This window comes from Saimiri boliviensis, chromosome 3 (assembly GCF_048565385.1).
Source record: "Saimiri boliviensis isolate mSaiBol1 chromosome 3, mSaiBol1.pri, whole genome shotgun sequence".
Taxonomy (NCBI): Eukaryota; Metazoa; Chordata; class Mammalia; order Primates; family Cebidae; genus Saimiri; species Saimiri boliviensis.
In genome coordinates, this window is record NC_133451.1 from 51,212,013 (window position 1) to 51,236,458 (window position 24,446).

General features: G+C 38.0%; 1 non-coding gene across 1 annotated transcript; it reads right to left on the reverse strand.

Annotated features, from left to right (window-relative positions):
• Window positions 1-13,011: 13,011 nt before the first annotated feature.
• Window positions 13,012-13,173, reverse strand: LOC120363862 (U1 spliceosomal RNA). The gene has a single exon (XR_005579288.1). It is a non-coding gene; the product is annotated as a U1 spliceosomal RNA (small nuclear RNA).
• Between the last annotated feature and the right edge of the window lie 11,273 nt (window positions 13,174-24,446).

Consider the following 24,446-nt stretch of genomic DNA (forward strand, 5'->3'; position numbering starts at 1 on the left):
ATATGCTACAACCTGGGTGAAACTCAAAAACACTTATCCCAAGTGAAAGAAGCCAGACACAAAAGACCACATATTATATGATTCCATTTATGTGTAATGTCTAGAATAAGCAACTCCATGGAGACAGAAAATAGATTAGTGGTTTTCAGGGTCTGGGAGAGTGACTGCTTCTAAGTATAACAGTTTCCTTTTGGGGTGATGGAATGTTCTGGAATTAGGCAGCAGTAACAGTTCCACAGCCTTGTGAATAGACTAGAAACCATTGAATTCTACACTCTGAAAGGATGACTTTTATCATGTGAATAATATTTCAACTTTGAAAAAAGAATGAAGTCTAGGTCAGATATGATAATACCATGTTGGATTGGATGGTAGTAGTCTTTGCATCTTAGCACAAGCAAAATTTGTCTGTTTTTGGCATGAAATATCCAAATTTTATTACATAGTCCCTAGATGTTCTTAGTAACTTGAAATCCTCCTTTTCCCCTTCATGAAGGCATTCACCTAAGACATGTCTGCATCAATAACTGTGCTGTAATACCTAACTTTAATTTTTTGGGGCAGTAAATACTTTATAAAAGCCTAGTGGAGAATATTGGTCTTTACAGTCACTTTGATATGACTCTTAACTAACCAGCATCATTATCTAAAAAATGGACAGTGGATACTATCTGTGAAATAATAACCTGCTATGAATAAATGCTTTACAGGATTTGTATTCACTCATTTAATGAGTGTCCATTATGCCAAGTGTCAGCCATACATAGACTCTCAAAATTCTGAAAATTCTGTGTTCTGTTTTATCATCTCTAAGATCACCTGCATCTTTTCATATATGCTATAGATTGAATGTATTCCCCCAAAATTCTTAAGTTGAAGTCTTAACCCCTGTGTGATGATATTTGGAGGTAGGATCTTTGGGAGATGATTAGATAGTGAGTGTAGAGCCCTCATGAATGGGATTAGTGCTCTTAGACACCCTAGAGAGCTTTCTCACCCATTCTACCACAGGAGGACATAGCAGAAAGAGAGCCATCTGTGAACCAGGACGTGGGCCCTCGCCAGACACTGAATCTGCCAGCACATTTATGCTGGACTTCCCAGCCTTCACTTATAAGCCACTTATGGGTTTTTTGTTTTTTTGTGTGTGTGTTCGATAGAGTCTCACTGTGTCACCCAGACTAGAGTACAGTGGCATAAATCACAGCTAACTACAGTCTCAGTCTCCCAGGCTCAAGTGATCCTCCCACCTAAGCCTCCTAAGAAGGTGGGACTACAGGCATGCACCACCACACCCAGATAATTTTATTTTGTATAGAGATGAGGTCTCCCTATGTTGCCCAGGCTGGTCTCCAACTCCTGGGCTCAAATGATCTTCCTGCCTCAGCCTCCCAACATGCTAGGATTACCAGAATGAGCCACTGTACCTGCCCTATGGTATTTTAAAATAACAGCCCAAATGGGACTAAGACAATATATCTTCCCAATGTCCTACTATTTACTGCTTATGCTGATGCATGCTGAGCCATTTAGAAATACTACCCTAATTTCAGGTTTGAAACGCAGAGGAAAGTTTTTACTTAAGGATGCCCAATACTAAAAAGTTAAAGTTCTACTGAAGTTGTGGAAGTTGAAAGCAAAGTACTCCAAAGACCCAATTTAGCCTGTGACCTCTAAATAGAGTTCAGAATAGAAGCCAGTTGTGGGGCTACAGAGCTCAGGTTCAAGAAGAGACAGTCATTTGTGACAATTACAGGAAACTGACCAAGTGATTGGGGGCCTGTTTGCTCCTGAAGATGGAGAACTATTCTTTAACGATAGGATACCTTTCAGTCCTCCATAAAAGCCTTTGGCATCTGAATAGAATTCCTATTTTATAACTGAGTTCTCTTTGAACACTAATATTTTATAAGCTCTATAGTAACCTCAATAATCCTAAGGTATATTTCATAATATATAGTAACCCCAATAATCCTAATTATTATAATCCTAATTATACTATAGCTCTGTAGTATGATTTGAAGTTACAATAATAATCCTAATTATTGGGGTTACTATGACTATGGGGTTCCTATTAGGGCTACTTCAAACTATATAGAGATTAGCTTCTCTGCTTGCAGTAAAATCTCTTGATTTGAAAAGATTTTTATCTTTTGTTTTTGTTTTTTAAATTTTTGTGAATACGTGGTAGGTATATATATTTATGGGGCATATGAGATGTTTTAATACAGGCATGCAATAAGTAATAATTATATCAAGGTAAATGGGGTATCCTTCACCTTGAGCATTTATCCTTTGTGTTACAATCTTATTATACTTTTTACTTGTAAAGGTACAATTAAATTATTATTGACGGTAGTCACCCTGTTTTGCTAGCAAATACTAGATCTAACTCATTCTTTCTATTTTTTGTACCCATTAACCATCCCCACTTACTCGCCTCCCCCACTATCCCTCTCAGCCTCTGGTAACCATTATTCTAGTCTCTACCTTCATTAGTTTAATTATTTTAATTTTTAGCCCCCAGAAATCAGTGAGAACATAGGGAATTTGTCTTTCCTGTGCCTGGCTTATTTCACTTAACATAACGACCTCCAGTCCATTCCACATGGTTGCAAATGACAATATCTCATTCTTTTTGTGGTTGAACAGTACTCCATTGTGTATATGTACCACATTTTTAATCCATTCATCTGTTGATGGACACAGGCTGCTTCCATATCTTGGCTATTGTGAATAGCGCTGCAATAAACATGGAGCGGAGATATCTCTTCAGTATGCTGATTTTCTTTCTTTTGGATACATTCCTAGCAGTGGAATTGCTGGATCATATGGTAGCTCCACTTTTTGCTTTTTGAAGAACCTTCAAACTGTTCTCCATAGTGGTTGTACTAATTTTTATTCCCATCAACAGTGTTAGAAAGGTTCTCTTTTCTCTGCATCCTTGCCAGCATTTGCTACTGTCTTTTGGATATAAGCCATTTTTACTGAGGTGAGACGATATCTCATTGCAGTTTTCTTTTGCATTTCTCTGATACCTGTGATGTTGAGCACCTTTTCATATACCTGTTTGCTATTTATATGTCTCCTTTTGAGAAATGTCTACTCCATTCCTTTGCCCATTTTTAAATTGGATTATTAGATTTTTTTTCCTTTAGCATTGTTTGAGCTTCTTATATATTCTGGTTATTAATTTCTTGTCAGATGGATGGCTTGCAGATATCTTCTCCCATTCTGTGGGTTGTATCTTCACTTTGTTGATTGCATCATTTGCTGTGCAGAAGCTTTTACACTTGATGAAGTTTTTTAATCCTTTGTGCATTTCTGCTTTCTTTGCCTGTGTTTGTGGAGTATTACTCAAGAAATCTTTTCCTATTCCAATGTCCTGTAGAGTTTCCCTAATGTTTTCGTTAATAGTTTCATAGCTTGAGGTCTTAGATTTAAGTCTTTAATACATTTTGGCTTGATTTTTGTCTATGGTGACAGAGGTCTAGTTTTATTCTGCATGTGGATTGTCAGTTTTCCAAGCACCATTTGCTGAAGAGACTGTCCTTTCTCCAATGTATGTTCTTGGCACCTTTGTCAAAAATGAGTTGACTGTAGATGTATGGGTTTGTTTCTGGCTTCTCTATTGTGTTCCATTGGTCTGTGTGTCTGTTTTTATGCCAGTACCATGTTGTTTTGGCTACTATAGCTCTGTAACATGATTTGAAGTCCAGTAATGTGATTCCTGCAGTTTTGTTCTTTTGCTCAGGGCAGCTTTGGCTATTCGGGTTCATTTATAGTTCCACATAAATTTTAGGATTATTTTTTCTGTTTCTGTGAAGAATGTAATTGGTATTTCAATAGGGATCGCACTGGCTCTGTAGATTGCTTTGGGTAGTATGAACATTTTAACAGTATTGATTGATCTAGAAGGACTTTTGAATGAACTGAACTGTACTGAGAAATCATCCCGGGAGAAATGCTCTTCTAAAAGACAATGAAAGTACCATGAATACAAAAAATGGAAGACTATAGACCAAATAAATTGATGTTTCTTAAGACTTCCTGTTTTAGGATAATTAACTTTGCTCTGATAATGACACAACAATTCATGTAATTGTAAGAAATATAACATCATTTACAGGAAAGGAATGCTTTTCTTATTTCTCTAATTACTTGCTAAAATTAATTTAAACCATTTCCAAAAATAATAGGCAACATTATTAAAAGTCCTTTCTTTTGAGGTTCTTTTCAGATTCACCCAATGGATGTACAGTGGACTGATGGGCTAATGGCAAATAAAATATTTGTATGAAAGCCCATGAGCCATTCTTTTGCAAAAGAGGTTTCATCTCTTCAGCCTCTTGGGGTCATGAAGCATTGCAGGTGGGAATAGTTTTGGTAAATTCTCTAAATGCTGGTCATGGAAGGTTAAGATACAATCTGAGCCGGGCGCGGTGGCTCAAGCCTGTAATCCCAGCACTTTGGGAGGCCGAGACGGGTGGATCACGAGGTCAAGAGATCGAGACCATCCTGGTCAACATTGTGAAACCCCGTCTCTACTAAAAATACAAAAAATTAGCTGGGCATGGTGGTGCGTGCCTGTAATCTCAGCTACTCAGAAGGCTGAGGCAGGAGAATCGCCTGAACCCAGGAGGCGGAGGTTGTGGTGAGCCGGGATCGCACCATTGCACTCCAGCCTGGGTAACAAGAGCGAAACTCCGTCCCCCCACCCCACCAAAAAAAAAAAAGATACAATCTGAAAGCAGCATGGGTTTATCTCAGAGAGAGCCTTGAGAAATAAATTTCTTTTGAAAAAAGCAATAACAGAATTTTTAAAAAGCAAAGTCAGTAGCTTTTTACAGTAACATTGATGCCTACAAGGCTAGATTTTCACTTGATAGATGTTCTGAGAGTAAAGCCATTGAAGAAAAGCAGCAATGTCACTGCAAATATGGAACATGACATTAAAAAAATTCAGTCCATTGAAGGCAGAATATTTTCTTGTTCCTTAAATTGCAATGAAAATATTAATACCTACTAGTGAAAAATTTATTAGATTTTCTTGACATATTTATGAATCATATCCGGACAAAGCTGGCAGAAAACCAGATACTTCCAGACCTATGAAGTTTTATAAAAACGGAACCTAAAACTAAATGATAGCTATAAAAATACAAGGACAGATGATGAAGTAACTTTTATTATTTCTAAGCAGTAAATTATATAGCCATTTTTTATTGCTAGACTAGTTTTCAATCTAATTAAAAATGAATCAAAACATTATTATGTTTTCTAAAGGCATATAGTATTTATTAAAAAATACATAAAGTTTTTATATAGACATGTTCAGATCAAAATTTTTATTGCATTCGGGCAAAAGTGATTGAAAAAAAGTGAAGCGAAAAATAGTTCGTAGAATTCTACATTTTTTAAAAAGTTAAAATAATTGAAAGAGACCTGGAATGAATTTTAGAACCTAAAAATAAGTGACATTTTAGTTAATGTTATAAAAGGGGTAATCATTACTCATTTTATCTCTAGTATCTCAAATAATTTTGGCTCTGATTTTTAAGTAAAAAGATCTATATTTTTAATATAGATATGAAATGCTGAAGTTGTATAAATATGCATGTCATGTTGCTCTAAATTAAATAGTAATTGATATTATTTTAAGGAATTTCTGAGAATAAAATTAGCTAGTGTTGAGCAGTTTATTCTCTTTTTTCATCTGTAATCAAATCCTTTTTTTCTCAAAAATTAATCACATGTCCTTTTTCTATGTTTTCATCCATTAGTGTGAATTCAGATGTAAGCTACTTTCAATCTTCCGGAGTTTCAACCATAATTCAAAAGTTTTTAAACAGTTTAAAAAGAAAAAGCAAAAATAGACAATATATTTCCTTCTTAGAGAAAACTGAAAAATAAAGTTAAGGCAATCATTGCATTAACTGAGTAGGTTTGCAAGCAGGTCATCTCTGGTCTTCTCTATTATGACATCTATTAGGTTGGTGCAAAAGTCATGGCAAAAACCTCAATTACATTTGCACCAACCTAATATATGTTTAATGCCTATTGTTCAATTGCCAACAATTGATTTGTGGCAACTGTTGATCTATTAAAATCAGCTTGAACTTTTTTGCTTTCATCCTTCTCTCCTCCCATAATTATAAACATGGTGGCTCATGCCTGTAATTGTAACATTTTGGGAGGCCAAGATGGGAGGACTGCTTGAGCCCAGGAGTTCCAGACCAGCCTGGGCAACATAGGGAGACCCTGTCTCTACAAAAATAGAAAAATTAAAGTTAAAATTTAAAAATGTCAAAGCATTGCCTCTACCTCCTATTCTATTCCACCACATCATTATTGCTCTATCTTAGAGATCTTCAGGAGTACCAAGTTAATTCTATACTGGGAAAGGCATTTAGGTAGGTAGTATGTTACTTTACTGATGACATCTTCCTTCCTTGATCACCTGATAGTTAACAGAAACTTCCTTCCTCTCAGCACTTCTTATCTCCTTTGCATAGCTTTTATTTTCCCCTGAGCACTTATAACCTTCTGGTATACCATACAACATGTACATATCTAAACAATTCTTCATTTTCTTATTATCTATCTGTCTCCCTTTAGTAGAATAAGAACTCCAGGTAAGGTTCTGAAATCCCTTTTATAATTTTAAAAGCACTCATTTAATATTTGCCTTTATATTCTAATATCTCAAGTTCTAGGTGGTGTCAAGATAGCTTGTCACATAGTGGGCACTACAGAATATACGTAAAGGAATCAGGGAAATAAATAATCTGATTTACGAAGCTTCTATTTATAACCATACCTACATACCATGTCCTTATCCCCAGCCCCTGGCAACCACTAATCTGTTCTTCATCCCTATAATTTTGGGGATTTTTAATTTTATGAATGTTGTTTAAATAGAATCATACACTATGTTATCTTTGGATATTGACTTTTTTCGCTCAGCATAATTTTCTTGAGATCATCCAAGTTGTGTCACTGGCTTGTTCCCTTTTATTGCATTCCATTTCACTCTTCCCCTCCTGAAGGACATTTGGTTGTTTCCGGTTTTTTACTATTATAAAAAAGTTGCTATGAATGTTCTTTTACGGGTTTTTGTGTTGACATAAATTTCCACTTCTCTGAAATAAATGCCCAAGAGTGTAATTGCTAGACTGTATAGTAAGCATTTGTTTAGTCTAGAGAATGAGAAACTAATTTCTAGAGTGGCTGTTCCATTTTGCATTCCCACCAGCAGTGAGTGATTCTGTTTCTTTGTATCTTTGTAAGCATTTGGTGTTATTGCTCTTTTAGCCATTCTGATAGGTGTATAGTAATATCTTCTTGTATTTTAATCTACATTTCTTCTCAAAAGCTAGTGATGTTGGGCATCTTTTGATGTGCTCATTTGCCATCTGTGTGTACTCTTCAGTGGGACATAGGACATTTTCTTCAGACAGGAAATGTCTGTTTCTGTCTTTTGCCCACTTTCTAATTGGATTGTTTAGTTTTTTACTGTTGAGTTTTGAGTGTTCTTTCTACAGTCTAGATACAAGGCTTTATGTTGAATATGTGATTCATCAGTATTTTCTTCCTGTCTGTAGTTCATTTTTTCATGCTTTTTACAAAGTATTTTACAGAGCAGAATTAACTGTGAGGTCCAACTTACCAAATTTTTCCTTTTTGGATTGGGCTTTTGGTGCCAAGTCGGAAAACTCTCCACCTAGCCCTGGGTTCTGAAGAGTGTTCTCTTACGATTTTTTCCTAGAACTTTTATAGTTTTATGTTTTATATTTAACTCTGTTATTCATTTCAAGTTAATTTTTGTATAAGGTACGAGATGTAGGTGAAGGTTAATAGTTTTTGCCTATAGATATCCAAGTGCTCCAGCACCATTTATTGAAAAGGCTCTTAAAAAGTTTTAAGAACATTAAGTTGCCTTTAACTGTGTTTTCATGCTTTTGGTATTATTTTCAAAACTATCGAGAAAGTGGAATAAACTCTTTTTATTCAAAAGTCACTTTAGGATAATCTTGTTTGCTTTAATTTGATTGTACTGTACTTGCAACCTCTGATAGGGATTTTTGCTGACAGATCACTTGCATCTCATTATATCTCAGGTGAAGGAACAGCAGTCCTACCAAAGGGCATACTCTTAGAAATGCCGTGACCTTTTCTAGTCCAGAAAAAAATGCTTTTAAAAGTAATACTCAAATTCCAGTGTTTCCATTATTTAACATAGTTTCTTCTCCTGCAACAAAAACTGGGATTTTCATGAGTTAATGAGACTGTAGAAAAATCAGTGCCTCAAAGTGTTACGTGGAAACTTTTCAAAAAGCTCATGTACTGAGTAAGTCAGTGTGCTTTAAGTGTAGATCAGAACATATGCTGGGACATAACTTCATTTTCAACAAAACATACTGAGTTCAGAACTTGAAAATGCCAAACGAAGGACCTGAACAACTCTTCTGTCCACTGGAAAACTATAGTAAACTGTATAGGGGGGTCTCTGGATAGAATAGCAGGTATCTTTTTCCCTCAATCACACAAAGACGTTTATATTCTCAGGATAATTTAAGCAGAACTGTCTATACTTTAAAGAAATAAATCAACTCATTAGAAGATAGGTAAATGTGGCCAGACGTGGTGGCTCACACATGTAATCCCAGCACTTTGAGAGGCTGAGGCAGGCGATCACCTGAGGTCAGGAATTCGAGACCAGACTGGCCAACAAGGTGAAAACTGTCTCAACTAAAAATATGATGACACATACCTGTAATCCCAGCAACTTGGGAGGAGCGTCACTTGACCCCAGGAGGCAGAGGTTTCAGTAAGCTGAGATCGCACCATTGGACTTAACCTGGGCAACAAAAGTGAAACTCTGTCTCCAAAAAGAAAAAAATTGTAGAAGATAAGTAAATGTACGTAAAGCTGCTGAAACACATGTATTCATTTCCTGAAAGCTGCTTAAACACATGCATCTATTTCCTAACTATTACTTGGATATGGACATGATAGAATAGCATCATATAGTATGCTTGGTGCTTCAAAATTCAATGTAATTCCACTAATATGATTTATAGCTGTAAATTTTCTTAGAAATCAATGTCTATGAAATAGCATTATTAAGAATGATAATAGCTACTACACATGTATTATCTTAGTGAAAAAGAAGCAGTTGTAAAAAAAGATAAAAATAAATACACCAAAATGGTCATTCTAGTTGTTTTTAAAATTTTCTGTCATTTGTACTTGTTTTACAACATGGTTAAATTACTTTTCCAGTTAAAAATACATGCAATATATTTAAAAGGTCATTGTTTGCATTTTATTATATGTAAATTATTTCTCCACAAAGTGCTTAACAAGAGGGTAAATGAAATGCATGTGTAAAACACATACTACCTAAAAATCAACTTTCTTCTTTTTCTTGAGGTTAAAGGCTTGAGAGGGAAAAGAATTGATGTCAATTAAGAGCAATGTATGGATTAGTTTAGATACCAATTCAAACAAATCAATTATATATACATAAACAAGGTATTCAGAACAGGATATTTTATGGTATTAAAAAGTTATTGTTGGCCGGGTGCAGTGGCTCACGCCTGTAATCCCAGCACTTTGGGAGGCCAAGGTGGGCGGATTGCCTGAGGTCAGGAGTTCAAGACCAGCCTGGCCAATGTGGTAAAACCCCATCTCTACTAAAAATACAAAAATTAGCTGGGTGTGGTGGGGTGCATCTTTAGCCCCAGCTACTCAAGAGGCTGAGGCAGGGGAATCACTTGAACCTGGGAGGCAGAGGTTGGAGTGAGCAGAGATCACACCATTGCACTCCAGCCTGGGCAACAGAGTGAGACTGTGTCTCAAAAAAAAAAAAAAAAAAAAAAAAAGATAATTATCGTTTAGCTTTTAATGAATGTATAATTTGCATACAATAAAATGCACAGATTTTAAGTGTTCTGTATGACAAGTTTTAACAATTGTATCCCCCTGGGTAATCATTACCCAAAACAAAATATGGATACAGATATATTTTCATCACCCTGGAACGTTCCCTCTAGTTCCCTTCCAGTCAGTAACTCTTCACTCCCACCTCAGAGGCAATCACTTTCTGCCTTCTAGCACCATAGATCAATTTTGCTGTTCTTGGACTTTATATAAATGGAATCATACACTATTGTACTCTTTTGTATCTGGCTTCTTTCACACATTATTACATATGATGAAATTCACCTATTCTAAGTGTGCAATTGAGTGACTCTTAGTGAACATACTAAGACGTGCAAACACCATCATGATCCAGTTTTAGAATATTTATATCACCCCAGAAAGATTCTTCATACTCATTTTCAGGTAATCCCCATTTTGCCTTTTCTGAACATTTTATACAAACTAAATTATACAATGGGTAGTCATCTGTGTCAGGCTTTGTTTTTCTTTTTCTTGAGTCAGGGTGTTGCTCTGTTGCCCACGCTGGGTGGGGGTCAGGAGCTGGTGATCATGGTTCACTGCAGCCTCAAACTCTGTGGGCTCAGGTGATCCTTCTACCTCAGCCTCCTCAGTAGCTGGGACTGCAGGCATATGCCACAGTGCCAGGCTAATTTTTGTATTTTTTGTAGAGATGGCATTTTGTCATGTTGCCCAAGCTGGTCTTGAACACCTGAGCTTAAGCAATCCTCATGCCTCAGCCTCCTGAAGTGCTGGGATTGCAGGCATGAGTCACTGCACCCAGCCTGTGTCAGACTTCTTTAACATAGCATAATATATATTTTTTGGTCTCTGTCACCAGGTTAGAGTGCAGTGGTGCAATCATAGCTCACTGCAGCCTTGACCTCCTGGGCTCAAGTAGGTCTTCCACCTTATCCTCCTGAGTAGCTGGTACTATAGGGGTGCACCACCACCATGCCTGGCTAATTTTTCATTTTTTGTAGAGATGGCATCTTAGTATGTTACCTAGGCTGGTTTCAAACTCCTGGGTCAATTTTGAAGTTCATCCATGTTGTAGCATTGATCTGTACTTCATTCCTTGTTATGACTGAATAATATTCCATTGTATGGATATACCACATTTTGTTTATTTATTTGTCTGTTGAGGAACATATGGATTGTTTGTATATTTCAGGCAGTATAAGCAATGCTGCTATGAATACATTCATTCATATGTAAATCTTTATGAATTTTTTTAAATTTTTCCTGGCGAAATAATTAAGATAGGAATTACTGGGTCATATGGTAAATCTATGGTTAAGTTTTTGTTTGTTTGTTTGTTTGTTTTTAGGTGGAGTTTCGCCCTTTTTCCCCAGGCTGGAGTGCAATGGCGTGATCTTGGCTCACGGCAACCTCTGTCTCCCAGGTTCAAGAGATTTTCTTGTCTCAGCTTCCTAAGTAGCTGGGATTATAGGCACGTGCCACCATGCCCAGCTAATTTTTATATTTTTAGTAGAGACATGGTTTCACCATATTGGCCAGGCTGGTCTCGAACTCCTGAACTCAAGTGATCTGCCTGCTTCTGCCTCCCAAAGTGCTAGGATTACAGGCATAAGCCACCATGCCTGGCCAATCTAGGGTTAACTTTTAAAGAAACTGCCAAACTATTTTCCAGAGTTGCTACATCATTTTATATTTTCACTAGCAATGTATGAGGTCTTCAATTCCTCCATATCCTTGCCAACATTTGATATTGTCTTTCTGATTATAGTGATTCTAATGAGTGTGAATGTAAATGATGTTTTTAAGACCCATCCATGTTGCTGCGCATATTACTAGTTCATTCCTATTTATTGCTCAGTAGCATTTAAAAACATCTCCTGTTCATGGCTACTTGAGTGATTTCCATTTTGGGGCCATGTAGAGACATTATAATATGTATTATAGATGTTACAAATATTATTACACAAGTATTTTAGTAGATACACGTTTTTGTTTCTTGAGGTTAATGCCCAGGAATGAAATTGCTAAATGATAGTGTAGAAGAATATTTAATTTTATAAGACACTGAAAAGTAACTGTGCTGTTTTACACTGCTAATATCACTCTATGATGTTTCCAGTTGCTCCACATACTCACCAATTTTTGCTGTCAATTTTTAAAATTTTAGCTTTCTTGATATTATTATTTAAGGTGTCATAATAGCATTGCACTTACATGCTTTTTCTAAGTGTTCTTATCATTTAGGGATAATGCTGAATTTTTTATAAGTGAGATTATATATTATTTGTAACCTGCTTCATAAAACTCCAGAGGGAGAGAAGCAGTGAGTAAGGTTGAGTTAGATGTAACAAGAGGCCATGAGTTGATGGTTTTGCAGCTTGGAGGATGGATACCTGGGGGTTCACTGAACCTTTCTAATTGTGTTTGAAATATTCATAATAAAATTTAAAAGTTGAAGACAACACATGTATACAGTTGTTGTTTTTTTTAAAAAAGGAACCAAGTTTTTAATTTGTTGAACCAATTGTAATAATTCATTCTGAAATTTCTATAATCTGCTACTTAGGTAATTCTTAGTAAATTGTCTCAGAACACAAAAAGATAAATGCCTGATACACAATTTTCCCTTCAAAAATCTTCTTCTTCTTCTTTCCTTTTTTTTTTTTTTTTTTTTGAGATGGAGTTTTGCTCTTGTTGCCCAGGCTGGAGTGCAATGGCATGATCTCAGCTCACTGCAACCTCCGCCTCCCAGGTTCAAGCAATTCTCCTGCCTCAGCCCCCTGGAGTAGCCGGGATTACAGGCATGGGCCACCTTGCCCAGCTAATTTTGTATTTTTAGTAGAGACAGGGCTTCTCAATGTTGGTCAGGCTAATCTCAAACTCCATACCTCAGGTGATCCGCCCACCTTGGCCTCCAAAAGTGCTGGGATTACAGGCATGAGCTACCACGTTCGGCCTCAAAACTACTCTTCTCATTGTAGAGATTATCAATGATACATTCAGTAATATAATAGCTTTATTCTTCCTTTTTTTTCTTCTTTCCTTTTTTTTTTTTTTTTTTTTTTTTTTTTTTTTTTTTTTTACCAGGGGAAAGCGTGAATGCAGTCCCCCACTACCACAAATTATGCAGTCGAGTTTCCCACATTTGGGGAAATTGCAGGGGTCAGCACATCCAGAATGCAATGAAAGCCTTGCCCTGGGAAAACCACCTTTGTGATCATGGTATCTTCCCTGCCAGGTTTTTCTTTTTTAGATAGGGTCTTGCAGTCTCCCCAGGCTGGAGTGAAGTGGCATGCTCACTACTCACTGCAGCCTTAATTTCTTGGGCTCCAGGGCTCCTCCCACCTCAACCTACCTAGTAGCTGGTACTACAGGTGCATGCCACCACACACATCTAATATTTGTATTGCTTGTAGAGAGAGAGTTCAGCTATGTTGCTCAGGCTGGACTCAAACCTCCAGGCTCAAACAATTCCACCCACCTTAGCCTTGCAAAGTACTGGGATTATAGATAGGAGCCACCATGCCCATAAAACAAGTCTTACTAGTGAGAAAATGTTATCATTTAGATAACAGTTTTTCTGACTAACGTGTATGGTTCTAATACTAATTCTTAATGAGATCCTAATTGTATCAGTTGTATTGTCTTTCTTAGTTAGAATCTACTGGGGGCAAAATAGAAAGATTCATAACGCAACTTTTCTCTTCCTCTAAGCCTCTTGATATCCCAGAAGCATGGGAAAACTACTTAAAACCATTTCTATGGTTTGAACCTGTTCCCTAAAAAGCACATTTTGGAAACTTAATTCCCAATTGCAACAATGTTGGAAAATGGGTGGGGCCTAATGGGAGATGTTCAGGTCAAGAGGACTTCACTCTCATGAATGGATTATTGCCAACTTTAAAAGAGCTTGAGGCTGCAAGTTCAATCTCTTGCTCTCTTTCCAGTGCTCTTTTGCCCTTCTGCCTTCCACCATGGGATGATGCAGCAAGAAGGCCCTCACCAGATGCCTTTTCCACAGTCTTGGACTTCCCAGCCTCCAGAAGCATGTGCCAAATAAACTTTTGTGTATTATAAATTACCCAGACTGTGGTATTCTGTCACAGCAGCACAAAACAGTCTAAGAGAGCTATTAGAGCTATTGTATCAAATTCTTTTAAATAGTTAGCATTATTTTCACTATCTTAAGGAAACTAAATAATTTGCCCCATATCATAGATGAATGAAAAACAGTATATTGGAAAATAAAATTCAAATGTATTCTTTATTGTCTTAGAAATAAGTTTTTGTATTTACTAGTGATCACACCTATCAAGTATTAGCATTTTCATCTATCATTGCCATTTCTCAAAAACCACAATAAGAATACCATCTAGACCCAGTCACACAAGATAACTGGCCATTCTTACTCTTATTATGTCAAAGGACAGTCTAGAGAAAACAGTTCATTTTAAACATCATCCCTAAGAATTACTAACATTCTTTTGGGGCATAAAAGAGAAGGCTCCCATTGCTTGTCAGTAGCTTTGACAGCAGATTTTCTTTCTTTCTTTTTTTTTTTTTTGGATACAGAGTCTTGCTTTGTCATCCAGGCTGGAGTACCGTGGCACAATCTCAGCTTACAGTAACCTCTGCCTCCTGAGTGCAAGCAATTCTTGTGCCTCAGCCTCCCAAATAGCGGGGTTTATAAGCAAGCGCCACCACACTCAGCTAATTTTTTTGTATTTTTAGTAGAGATGGGGTTTCACTATGTTGGTCAGACTGTTCTCAAACTCCACTTTCTCTTCTTTCTTGCTTGCTTTGTTACCCAGGCTGGAGTGCAATGATACAGTGACAGCTCACTGCAGCCTTGACCTGTTGGGTTCAAGTGATCTCCCTACCTCAGCCTCCCATGTAGCTGGGACCACAGGCCCATGCCACCATGCCTGGCTAACTTTTTCATTTTTCATATAGATGAGGTCTCATTTTGTTGCCCAGGCTGGAACAGCAGATCTTCATTTCCAAGAATATATAGTACCAATTTAAAACTTATACAGATATCAAGTGCCTGATATCTCTCTTCTTCCCAAGATTTGATTGATAATTTAATTCTGTGATCTTCTACTTCATGAGAATGTGATTTCATGAGAGTCATTTTAATTCTTTAAGTCTGAGATAGAATTGAAGTGTTACTTTTTTGATTGTTGATTGTGAAATCTTGAAATTCATTTCACCCACTTTTGAATCTTATACACCAAAAAATGACACACTCCAGGCATCCTGAGTTATTTAACTTTACCCTGCCCTCTAGATTTATGATCAGCACTTAAACTCAGTTGGATTGTAAATGTAAATGACTCTAGACAGTCCCTGAATCCTGTTATCTCCCTAAATGAAGGACTCTTATATGTCAAAAAAGTATCCTCTCATTATATTAGATTAAAAATGACATCAGTGGAATGTCTTTCCAAATGCCTTTTTTTTTTTGGTACAAGAGTGCAAGTAACTTAAAAGTGAAATTTTAAAGCTTATAAAAGTTTGGTTTATGAATGAACTTTCTGCACATTTAAGTATTTAAAGTTCTCTTGCTTTGGTAGCTATTGTCTAATTATTTTCAACTTCTTGGAGAAATTACAAGTTCAAATCAAGTTACTACTCGTAAATGACTACTCTTTTCAAAACTCGCTACAGTTTTTTTTTTTTTTTTTTTTTTTTTTTTTTTTTTTTTTCTGAGTAGAGGCCTTCAAAACCACTTTAATGATATCAAAAGTCCAAGCTTAGCCATATGTTTTATTTTCACATTTGGACTTTTCTCATGGATGCATCATGCCCAAGGCAAAATATAACTAAGTTTGTATCTCTGCTTAAATCACCAAGAGATGTTGCATTTGAAACAGCAAAACAAAACCAACATTTTCATTCCAACTGCTCTTTGAGCAATTATTTTCTTTCTTTCTTTCTTTCTTTTTTTTGAGATGGAGTCTCCCTCTGTCACCCAGGCTGGAGTACAGTGGCACGATCTTGGCTCACTGCAACCTCTGCCTCCCAGGTTCAAGCCACTCTCCTGCCTCAGACTCCCAACTAGATGGAATTACAGGCATGCACCACCACGCCTTGCTAATTTTTGTATTTTAATTAGAGACAGGGTTTCATTATGTTGGACAGTCTGATCCTGAATTCCTAACTTCAAGTGATCTGCCCGCCTTGGCTTCCCAAAGTGCTGGGATTACAGGTATGAGCCACCACACCTGGCCGGAACAATCATTTTCTATAAACTCCACAATCTAGACTGCCCACTACTTATGAGTGGCAACACATTAGCTAGTTGATAAGCAACTGGACTCAGTAATAATTTACTACATTTTTTGAGAAATTATATTATCTGTTGATATTCACAAATTTGTGGTTTCATACAAACTCAAAATATAACCCATGGGAATGTCAAGGGTCTACAGAGTTATAATACACATTTTATAGGTAAGAAAAATAAAGTTCAGAGAAGGTAAGTGACTTTCTCAAGGAAACACACTTAATAAACACACTTAACAAAGTCTGGAAGCCAGCTCTAGTAAGAAAGTGCATTCCATTTCTTCCGTGAATGGGACATTTTAGGCACCAACACTCGGCAAACATTCTGGGCACAGGTGGTATTTGTCTTTTATAATCAAAGCTTGAGCTATATAATGACAACGATGATAGAGTTCACAAACCCATATTTGGAATTTTGAAATTCAAAAAGCCCCAAAGTAGGTTTTGTAATTTGTTTCACACCTGACCTGACTTGTATTTGTTTGGTGGCAAAACATAGCCTGAAATGTAATGGTTTTTCATGGCTCGCAGTTATTTCATTTAATGTGAATATTCATATATTTTGTTGCATAATTATTAATGTGTTTATTACAGGGCTTTTCCTCAGACTAAATGGGGTTGTTATGTCATACACGGTAAATGTATGGTATTACTTATACTTTTTTTTTTAATTCCGAATTTCAGAATACCTGGTCTAAAGGTTTTAAATAAGAAACGATAGACCTGAAGAACAAAAATATTGATAGCAATGATCGTAAAACCTGAATTCTATAGTTTGATCTCACCTTTATGCATGTTTACAGAATACTTTCAAGTATATCTTATTGCATTGTCACCAAATGTTCCTAATGTCTTTGGATAAATTAGCCCTGATTGTCAAGTCCCTTGAGTAAATATAGACCTGACATCAAACTCATGCAGGAGTTTTCTTCTTGGTCACTTTGCAAGCCAGAAACCCCCACTGCAACGTGGGGCCTTGCTCAGCCATCCTGATGTGCCCCAGCTTGCCTTTGTTCTAGCTTGTACCTGTGTTTGTCCCTCAGCTCTTGTACCATACACAAGAAGAATGAGGATATGCAGGTCATTGGAGGGTGAGGTGGGTGGAGAATAATTGTATTGAGCAATGCAAACGGCTTTCAGTAGAGAGGGGACAGGGTGGGGATGGGTCCCCTGTGTGGCTGGGTCTGAGACCTTTTATGGACTCAGAATGGAGAGTGCATGCTGATTGGTTTGTGAGTATGCAAAAAAAGTTAAAGTGAAGATACCACTCAAAGGTGGGCACGACAGTGCAGAAAACCAATTAGGAAAGGGTAGGTATATGTAAAATAGGTGAAGGATGGGGACAAATCGAGGGAAAGTGCACCAAATGGGAAGATAAGTTCTCAATCCAGTCCAAGGATTTAACTCGTAGCTTGGCTTTCAGGCTTTAAACTGGCTTCAGTTTGAAGACAGGGTTTTGTGGGGGATCCTCCCTCTATCTGCTTAGGCATATGTCTGCCTCTATCAAAACTAAGTTTTAACATCTTAAGTAGGACATGAATTTTAAAAATTAATAATATGGTATGTCTGTGTGTGTCTGCATATTTGTGTCTGTGTATGGTTTTCCTTCTCCTCAGCTTTTCTTATAATTAAATCTCTCTAGTGATTTTATTTTTATATTGGAGGGCATAAGATTTTATTTAGTTGTCTAAATGTAACTAGCCCACTGTAATAAGTTAAGGGCCTTAGTGGCTGGGCATTGTGGCTCACAACTGTAATCCCAGGACTTTGGGAGGCCAACGCAGGTGGATCAATAGAGGTTAGGAGCTTGAGGTCAGGCTGGCCAACATGGTTAAACCCCATCTCTGCTAAAAATACTAAAACTATCTGGGTGTGGTGGCATGCACCTGTAATCCCGCTACTTGGGAGGCTGGGGCTGGAGAATCACTTAAACCCAGGGGGCGGAGATTGCAGTGAGCCAAGATCGATCATACCACTGCCCTCCACAACAGAAGGAGACTCCATCTCAAAAAAAAAAAAAAAAAAAGTTAAGGGCTTTACTGAACTGCGTTATGAAAGAGAGTTCCAGCATATATACAAAGAAAACACAAGGGTTAATTCTTACATAAGCATAAAAAGTATTTCTTTGCCTCAAAAATCATGAATAATCATATTTAATCAAGATATTTTCTTACTCTCCAGAAAATTTAAATTCAAATGAAGATTTCAAATATAATATTAGCTGCTTTCTGGATCAGTAGTTTTCAAATTTTGTTTCCTGCTGCAAAACACATAATAGATACAGCATATTCTATCTAGTAATGGTGAAGAGAATTACTCACAAAATAGTTATTATTTATACAACCAGTGATCATTCCCATGCCTGGGGTCCAACAGAACCAGACAGTGTGGTTCAGTCTGAATTTTAATAAAAATCTAATCCATTTCATAAAGTTCCCATCATAGGTTCTGGAAGCTCATTTCCTCTAGTAGCAACTTCCCCTTACTCTGGGAAGCTCTTTGCTGGCCTTGGTTGCAGACCCAGGGTGAAAGGAATCTAGAATGGATGAAAGAGGAGGTAGATTATAAATACCAACTATTGCTTTGGGACCACTGCCACAGTATGGACTATAACTTGTTCCATTAACTTTCTTGAATGGAGACTTTTATAGATTGTTGCCAGTCAGCATCATGAAGGCTCTGGATTGGGCTTCATGTAGGACACAGTGGAACTTGAGGTACAAGGGGTGAACTGCAATGGACATCTCTTATGCTCCACCTCAATCCTCTCAGTCCATCTTTTACTAGTGGCATTACAATGGCCTATACAACCTAAATGTTCCAAGTTTAAGGGAGTCATTATCTTTCTGAAAAAAAATCCTTGATACAGGAGTAGTGGGGGTGCGTGGATAAACGCTCCTACCTCCTCTTCAGGAAGATAGCTGTGAGAGATATTTTATGGCTCTTTAGAATATCCCAGCAGCATCAAGCTTGGGCATGCACAGTGATGATCAACTTGACAATATGACATTTACTCCCTTCTTTCTCTTCTGTTTTCTAGATCACCTCTTAAATAAGCTGGCTTAAAGGATGACCCAGGATTAGTCTTGCCTGTTACATGTTTTGCTGAAAGTTCCTAAGACTACAGTTGGACTTGATGATGTGCAAGAAGAACTCACAGAACTTAGAAAAGCTGGTATGTTCATGATTACTGCTTATTACAGAGAAATGAATACATACTAAAACCAGCAAGTGGAAAAGGCGCATGGGACAATGTCCAGGAGATATCAGGCACAAACTTCCAGGCGGAGTTGTATGAGAATGCATTTAATCCTCCAAGCAATGGTATGTGATAGCATGTGTGAGTTATTGCCAATCAGGAAAGATCGCCCAAGCCTTGGTAGCCAGGGTTATTATTGCAATTTGGTCAGGTAGGCATGACTGACTTTAATTCCTCAGCCTCCAGCCCCACCCCTCTACTTATGTTGAATTGATACAGCGTGGCCCGGGACCCTCAGGCATACAAAAACACACTTCATCAGGCAGGCTATTCCAAGGGCTCAGAGGTTATCTACCAGGACTAGCCAGTCAAGAGCCAGTCCTCTAAAGATAGGCTTTCTTTGGAATTTACAAGATTTGAGCAACCCAGACCTGCTAAGTCAATCCTTTACTGCACACATGTATTGGTCTTATCACTCTAACTATAGGATAAGGTTCTTAAAGACATGGGTAGTTATACAATTTTCCCACAAGTAAATACTTAGCAAAGTTCCTCTGCCAGAGTTACAGCAAATCAGCATTACTGAATTCCCTCCCCAACTTTTTTTTTTTTTTTTTGAGACAAAATGAGACCATTTTGCTGCCCAGGCTGAGTGCAGTGGCATCATCTTGGCTCACTGCAACCTCTGCCTCCTGGGTTCAAGCCATTCTCATGCTTCAACCTTGCAAGTAGCTGGGATTATAGGCACCTGCCACCACGCTCACCTAATTTTTGTATTTTTAGTAGAGACAGGGTTTTATTATGTTGGCCAGGCAGGTCTCCAACTCCTGACCTCAAGTGATCTGCCCACCTTGGCCTCCCAAAGTGCTGGGATTACAGATGTGAGCCACTGCACCCAGCCAGCATTCCTGAATTCCCAAACCCATTTTCTTCCAAGAGTACATTTCAGTGTGCGTTTTGAAAAGTACTCTGGGGTGTTTGTACACCAAGTCCCATCAGTCCTTGGCTGAGGATTATCAGGGATATGAATTTCTCCATTTCTTCCTTCTGGCCTGCCATTTTGCATTTGGGCAGAGCACATGGCTCTAGGACGCCCTCAGGCAAAGAGGTGCAGGTACCTACAGCTGGAAGTGGGCTGAAGCATGCTGAAGGGGCAGAGAGGGGAATCCAGGGGAGGCACCGCAGCAGCTGCCACAATGCCCCCAAATTCCCTAGGGTTGAGGAGGAGGAAAGTAGTTCGAATTTTGGAAGCCTGCAACTCATTCTCACTTGATAGTAGAGTCACTTATCTCCTAGAACACAACACAAATTCCATCTTTGGAGTTCAAGAAGCTGAAACTCATATAAGACTGATATAGTAGGTAAAAATCTAATGTAAATTGGTATTGGCATGATGTTTACATTACAGATAAGGTTATAACTTCAAGGAATAGGTGAATATCCACTATAAGTCAATAATTATTTTTTAAAGGTTTAGTCAAAATAACATGAGTATACACTGCAAATGGAGAGCATGGTCTTTCATCATGAATATAAACCAAATAAACATAAAGACATTTGAAGACCAAGTTAATAAAGGAGTGAGCAGATAGGATCTGGAATAGCACATCCCAAAGGGAAAAAATGTATTAAGAACCTGAGTAATCATCTGCTGTGACTGTGCTGATTGTCTGAAGATCTCTTCTGGGGTTTTTTAAGGGAGTTTTATGGAGAACAAACTAACACGGGGCAAAATATACACGGCTGGAGTCGCTGATAAAAGCTCATGGGGAATAGTGCTATATTATTTGTTTAATTTTCCTTAGCACTGTTTTTATAGCTATCTCAGTGAGCAAAATGGAAGTTTTATAAATAACTTCTTGCACAGAACTCTGATTTACCCATTCAGAGCAAGCTACATCTGTGCAGTGGCAGAGCTTAGCTGTGGAGGTAGGGGGCAAAGAACTGACTTGATTGAAAAAAAGGAACACATAGGCAAAAGGTAGCCAAATTTTTTTAAAAAGCAGGGGTTGGGGGTAGACTTTAGGAGTCTGTCTCAAAAATAGAAATACAGAATTTATGTGAGTGATATTAATTGCTTAATAAAAAATATTGCAATGTAAGTGGGTGGCCTACATGAAAATACAGAAAAGGGCATCAGAACAACCAAAGTCAGTAATGTCCTTCCAGTTGACATTGACTCTGACCCTAAGGAAAACAAATACACTCAGTAAGGGCTATACCCTACTTTGAGTTAGAAACAACTCATTTAGCTTCTGAAGATACTCTGCCGTTTCTATTAACCTCCCTTTGCTCTGAATGTGTGCTCATAGAGCAAACTACTGAGTTGTTTTCACATAGGCTTTAAGCTATTTTGAAACCAGGAAGAGCTTGCTGAAAGTGGACATGACTATGTCTGTCATTGTAAAAGAACAGCCCGGATGATAAATTGATAATTTGGTAGGTATTGTTATCCTAAGTCAGATGACTGCTTTGGTAGGCTGAAAACGTCAAGTTCCTGGGTCACAAAGTGAAGAACCAGATTTGGAAGTGTTGAAATCAATCCATGAGGCCTCACCTGGAAAACTAGCCGTGCAAGCCCTACTCAGTTGACCTGCACACCTTCAAACTGGACAATGGTAACTATATTCATAGTATAGGTGTAAGAACACATGTAAAAGAAAACCTCCTCAAAGCACACAGACAAAAGGGCCTGGTACACCACGAAGAGCCCAGACTTTCCAAAGAGTATTATTGGGACACTCTGTGCCTCTACCTCTGCTCCTTTAAGATTCCAAAATTTAAACATGCAGATAAACATTGTCCTCCAAATTCCTTCTGATAATCTATATGCTCTTTCAAAAACAAGGTTACTCATCCTGAGTAACATAGCAAGACTCTATCTCTACAAAAGAAATATTAAAATGAGCCAGCCATGGTAGCACACACCTGTAGGCCCAGCTACTCAGGAGGCTAAGGCAGGAGAATCATTTGAGCTCGGGAGCTCAAGGCTGCAGTGAACTATGACAGCACCACTGCACTTCAGCCTGGGCATAGAGCGAGACCCTGAATTAAAAAAAAAAAAACAAGCAAACAAATAGGTTTCTGTTCAAATGCTTTGTGGAACTTTACTTTGGAAGTTTCCCTTAGAGACATTTATGCAAAAATGTCTGTTGTTTAAGCCACCCAGTCTATGATAGATTTGCTCTAGCAGTCTGAACTGACTGAAACACCCCAACCACATTCACATCCCCTGGAGAGCAGGAGCCTGGTCCATTCTCCTCCAGCGCGCTACACTCTGACTTGTGCAAAGTAGGCGCTTAGCGGAGGTTTGTTAGACTAATGAGTGTGATTACTCATACCTCTATCTAGGAAACTTTTTGCAAATAGACTAACAAATATTTCTTGGACTTTTACCACTTAAACTAGAAAACACTAACTACTTGGCAGCAGAACAGGGATCTAGACCTGACACTCCTGTAGGAGGAGTTCATCATCTTGTGCGTTAGATCATTCAGGTAGTCCTTTCAGAAAGAGACAAAATGCCTAAAAGGTAAAGAGTTGTGTCATGACAAGGGTCTTTTTTCTTGCTGCAATGGTTTTGGTTGCAAAGCAGTTCCAATACTCTGGGTGTTGCCCATGTCAGGGCCTGGTAAGAGTTCCCCAAAGAGCGTTTCCTGTCCTTTTGCATGGCAAGTGCCAGCCATAGTCTTACTGCACAGTTGAGTGAATGAATTGATGCTCTATCATATAAGAAATGCCATGCTAAATAGGCATGACACAGGTAATAGTTTTGCCATTTTCACCTATATAGTATAACATGTTATTTTCTATGATGAGGTCTTTTTAAGCAAGGCAATGTGTTCTTCAATTTCCTGTTCTTGTCTCATTGATTTCTCTATTTTTATTCAAAATTCTCCTGTATGCATGCTTTTTGTCAAAGTGACCACAATGTAAGTTGAGAGCAATGTAAAACAGAAACTTTGAAACAGGCCGCCATGAGACAAGATGCTGTTTTGTTGAGAGAAATACGATTAGGGAAAGATATTTTTTCATGTGTGCTATCGCCAGTTTGATTTATTAAGATTTTAGGAAGGTACTTCTGAATGGCTACTTCTGATCACCTTGCTTTATTTAAACTGACTCAACTCCATATTGTCTCAATATTTGTTCTTGACATTTCTGTGCATCATTTATGTTCCAGAAATAAGGTAGTCCTTGTCTTGACAGAGCTTGTATTAGTCTGTTCTTACACTGCTAATAAAGATATACCTGATGCTGGGTAATTTATAAGGAAAGCGGTTTAATTGACTTGCAATTCCACATGCCTGGGGAGGCTTCACAATTATGGCAGAAAGTGAAGGAGGAGCAAAGCCACATTCGTACATGGCAGCAGGCAAGAGAACAGTGCAGGGAAATTCCTTTCTATAAAACCATCAGATCTTGTGAGACTTTCACTATCACAAGAACAACATGGGAAAGACCTGCCCCTATGATTTCATTACCTCCCACTAGGTCCCTCCCATGACACGTGGGAATTATGGGAGCTACAGTTCAAGATGAGATTTGGGTGGGGACACAGCCAAACCATTTTGGAGTTCATGTCTTAGGTTGGAATACAGAGAAGCAAACGAAAATAACCACAATAATGTTATATGTTATAATAAGTTGTAATGTTTTGTGTTATATAAAATACAAAGGTACAGGGTGGTTGATTATTTCTGGCTTAGAATAGGTAGTTGAGGCAAGCAAAATGAAAAGGGGAATTTCAGACAGAGGGAAATGTAGACAAGAAGGATTGAGGCTGGAATGGGCACAGGATGTTCAGGAAAACAACAATGAGTGATGGGGTGTGTGGGGGAGTGATGGATGGAGGCACATCTGGAGAGGTGGATTCATGTGAGTTGTAAAGGGTATTTGTTTACTGTGCTAAGACGTTCAGGTACTATCTGGAGTGGGTTGTGAGAAGCCATCAGGAGTTTTAAGTGGGTTTCAATGAGTGCACAGAAATGAGGCTAGAATGTTCACAGGATGTTCAGGTAAATAATAGTGA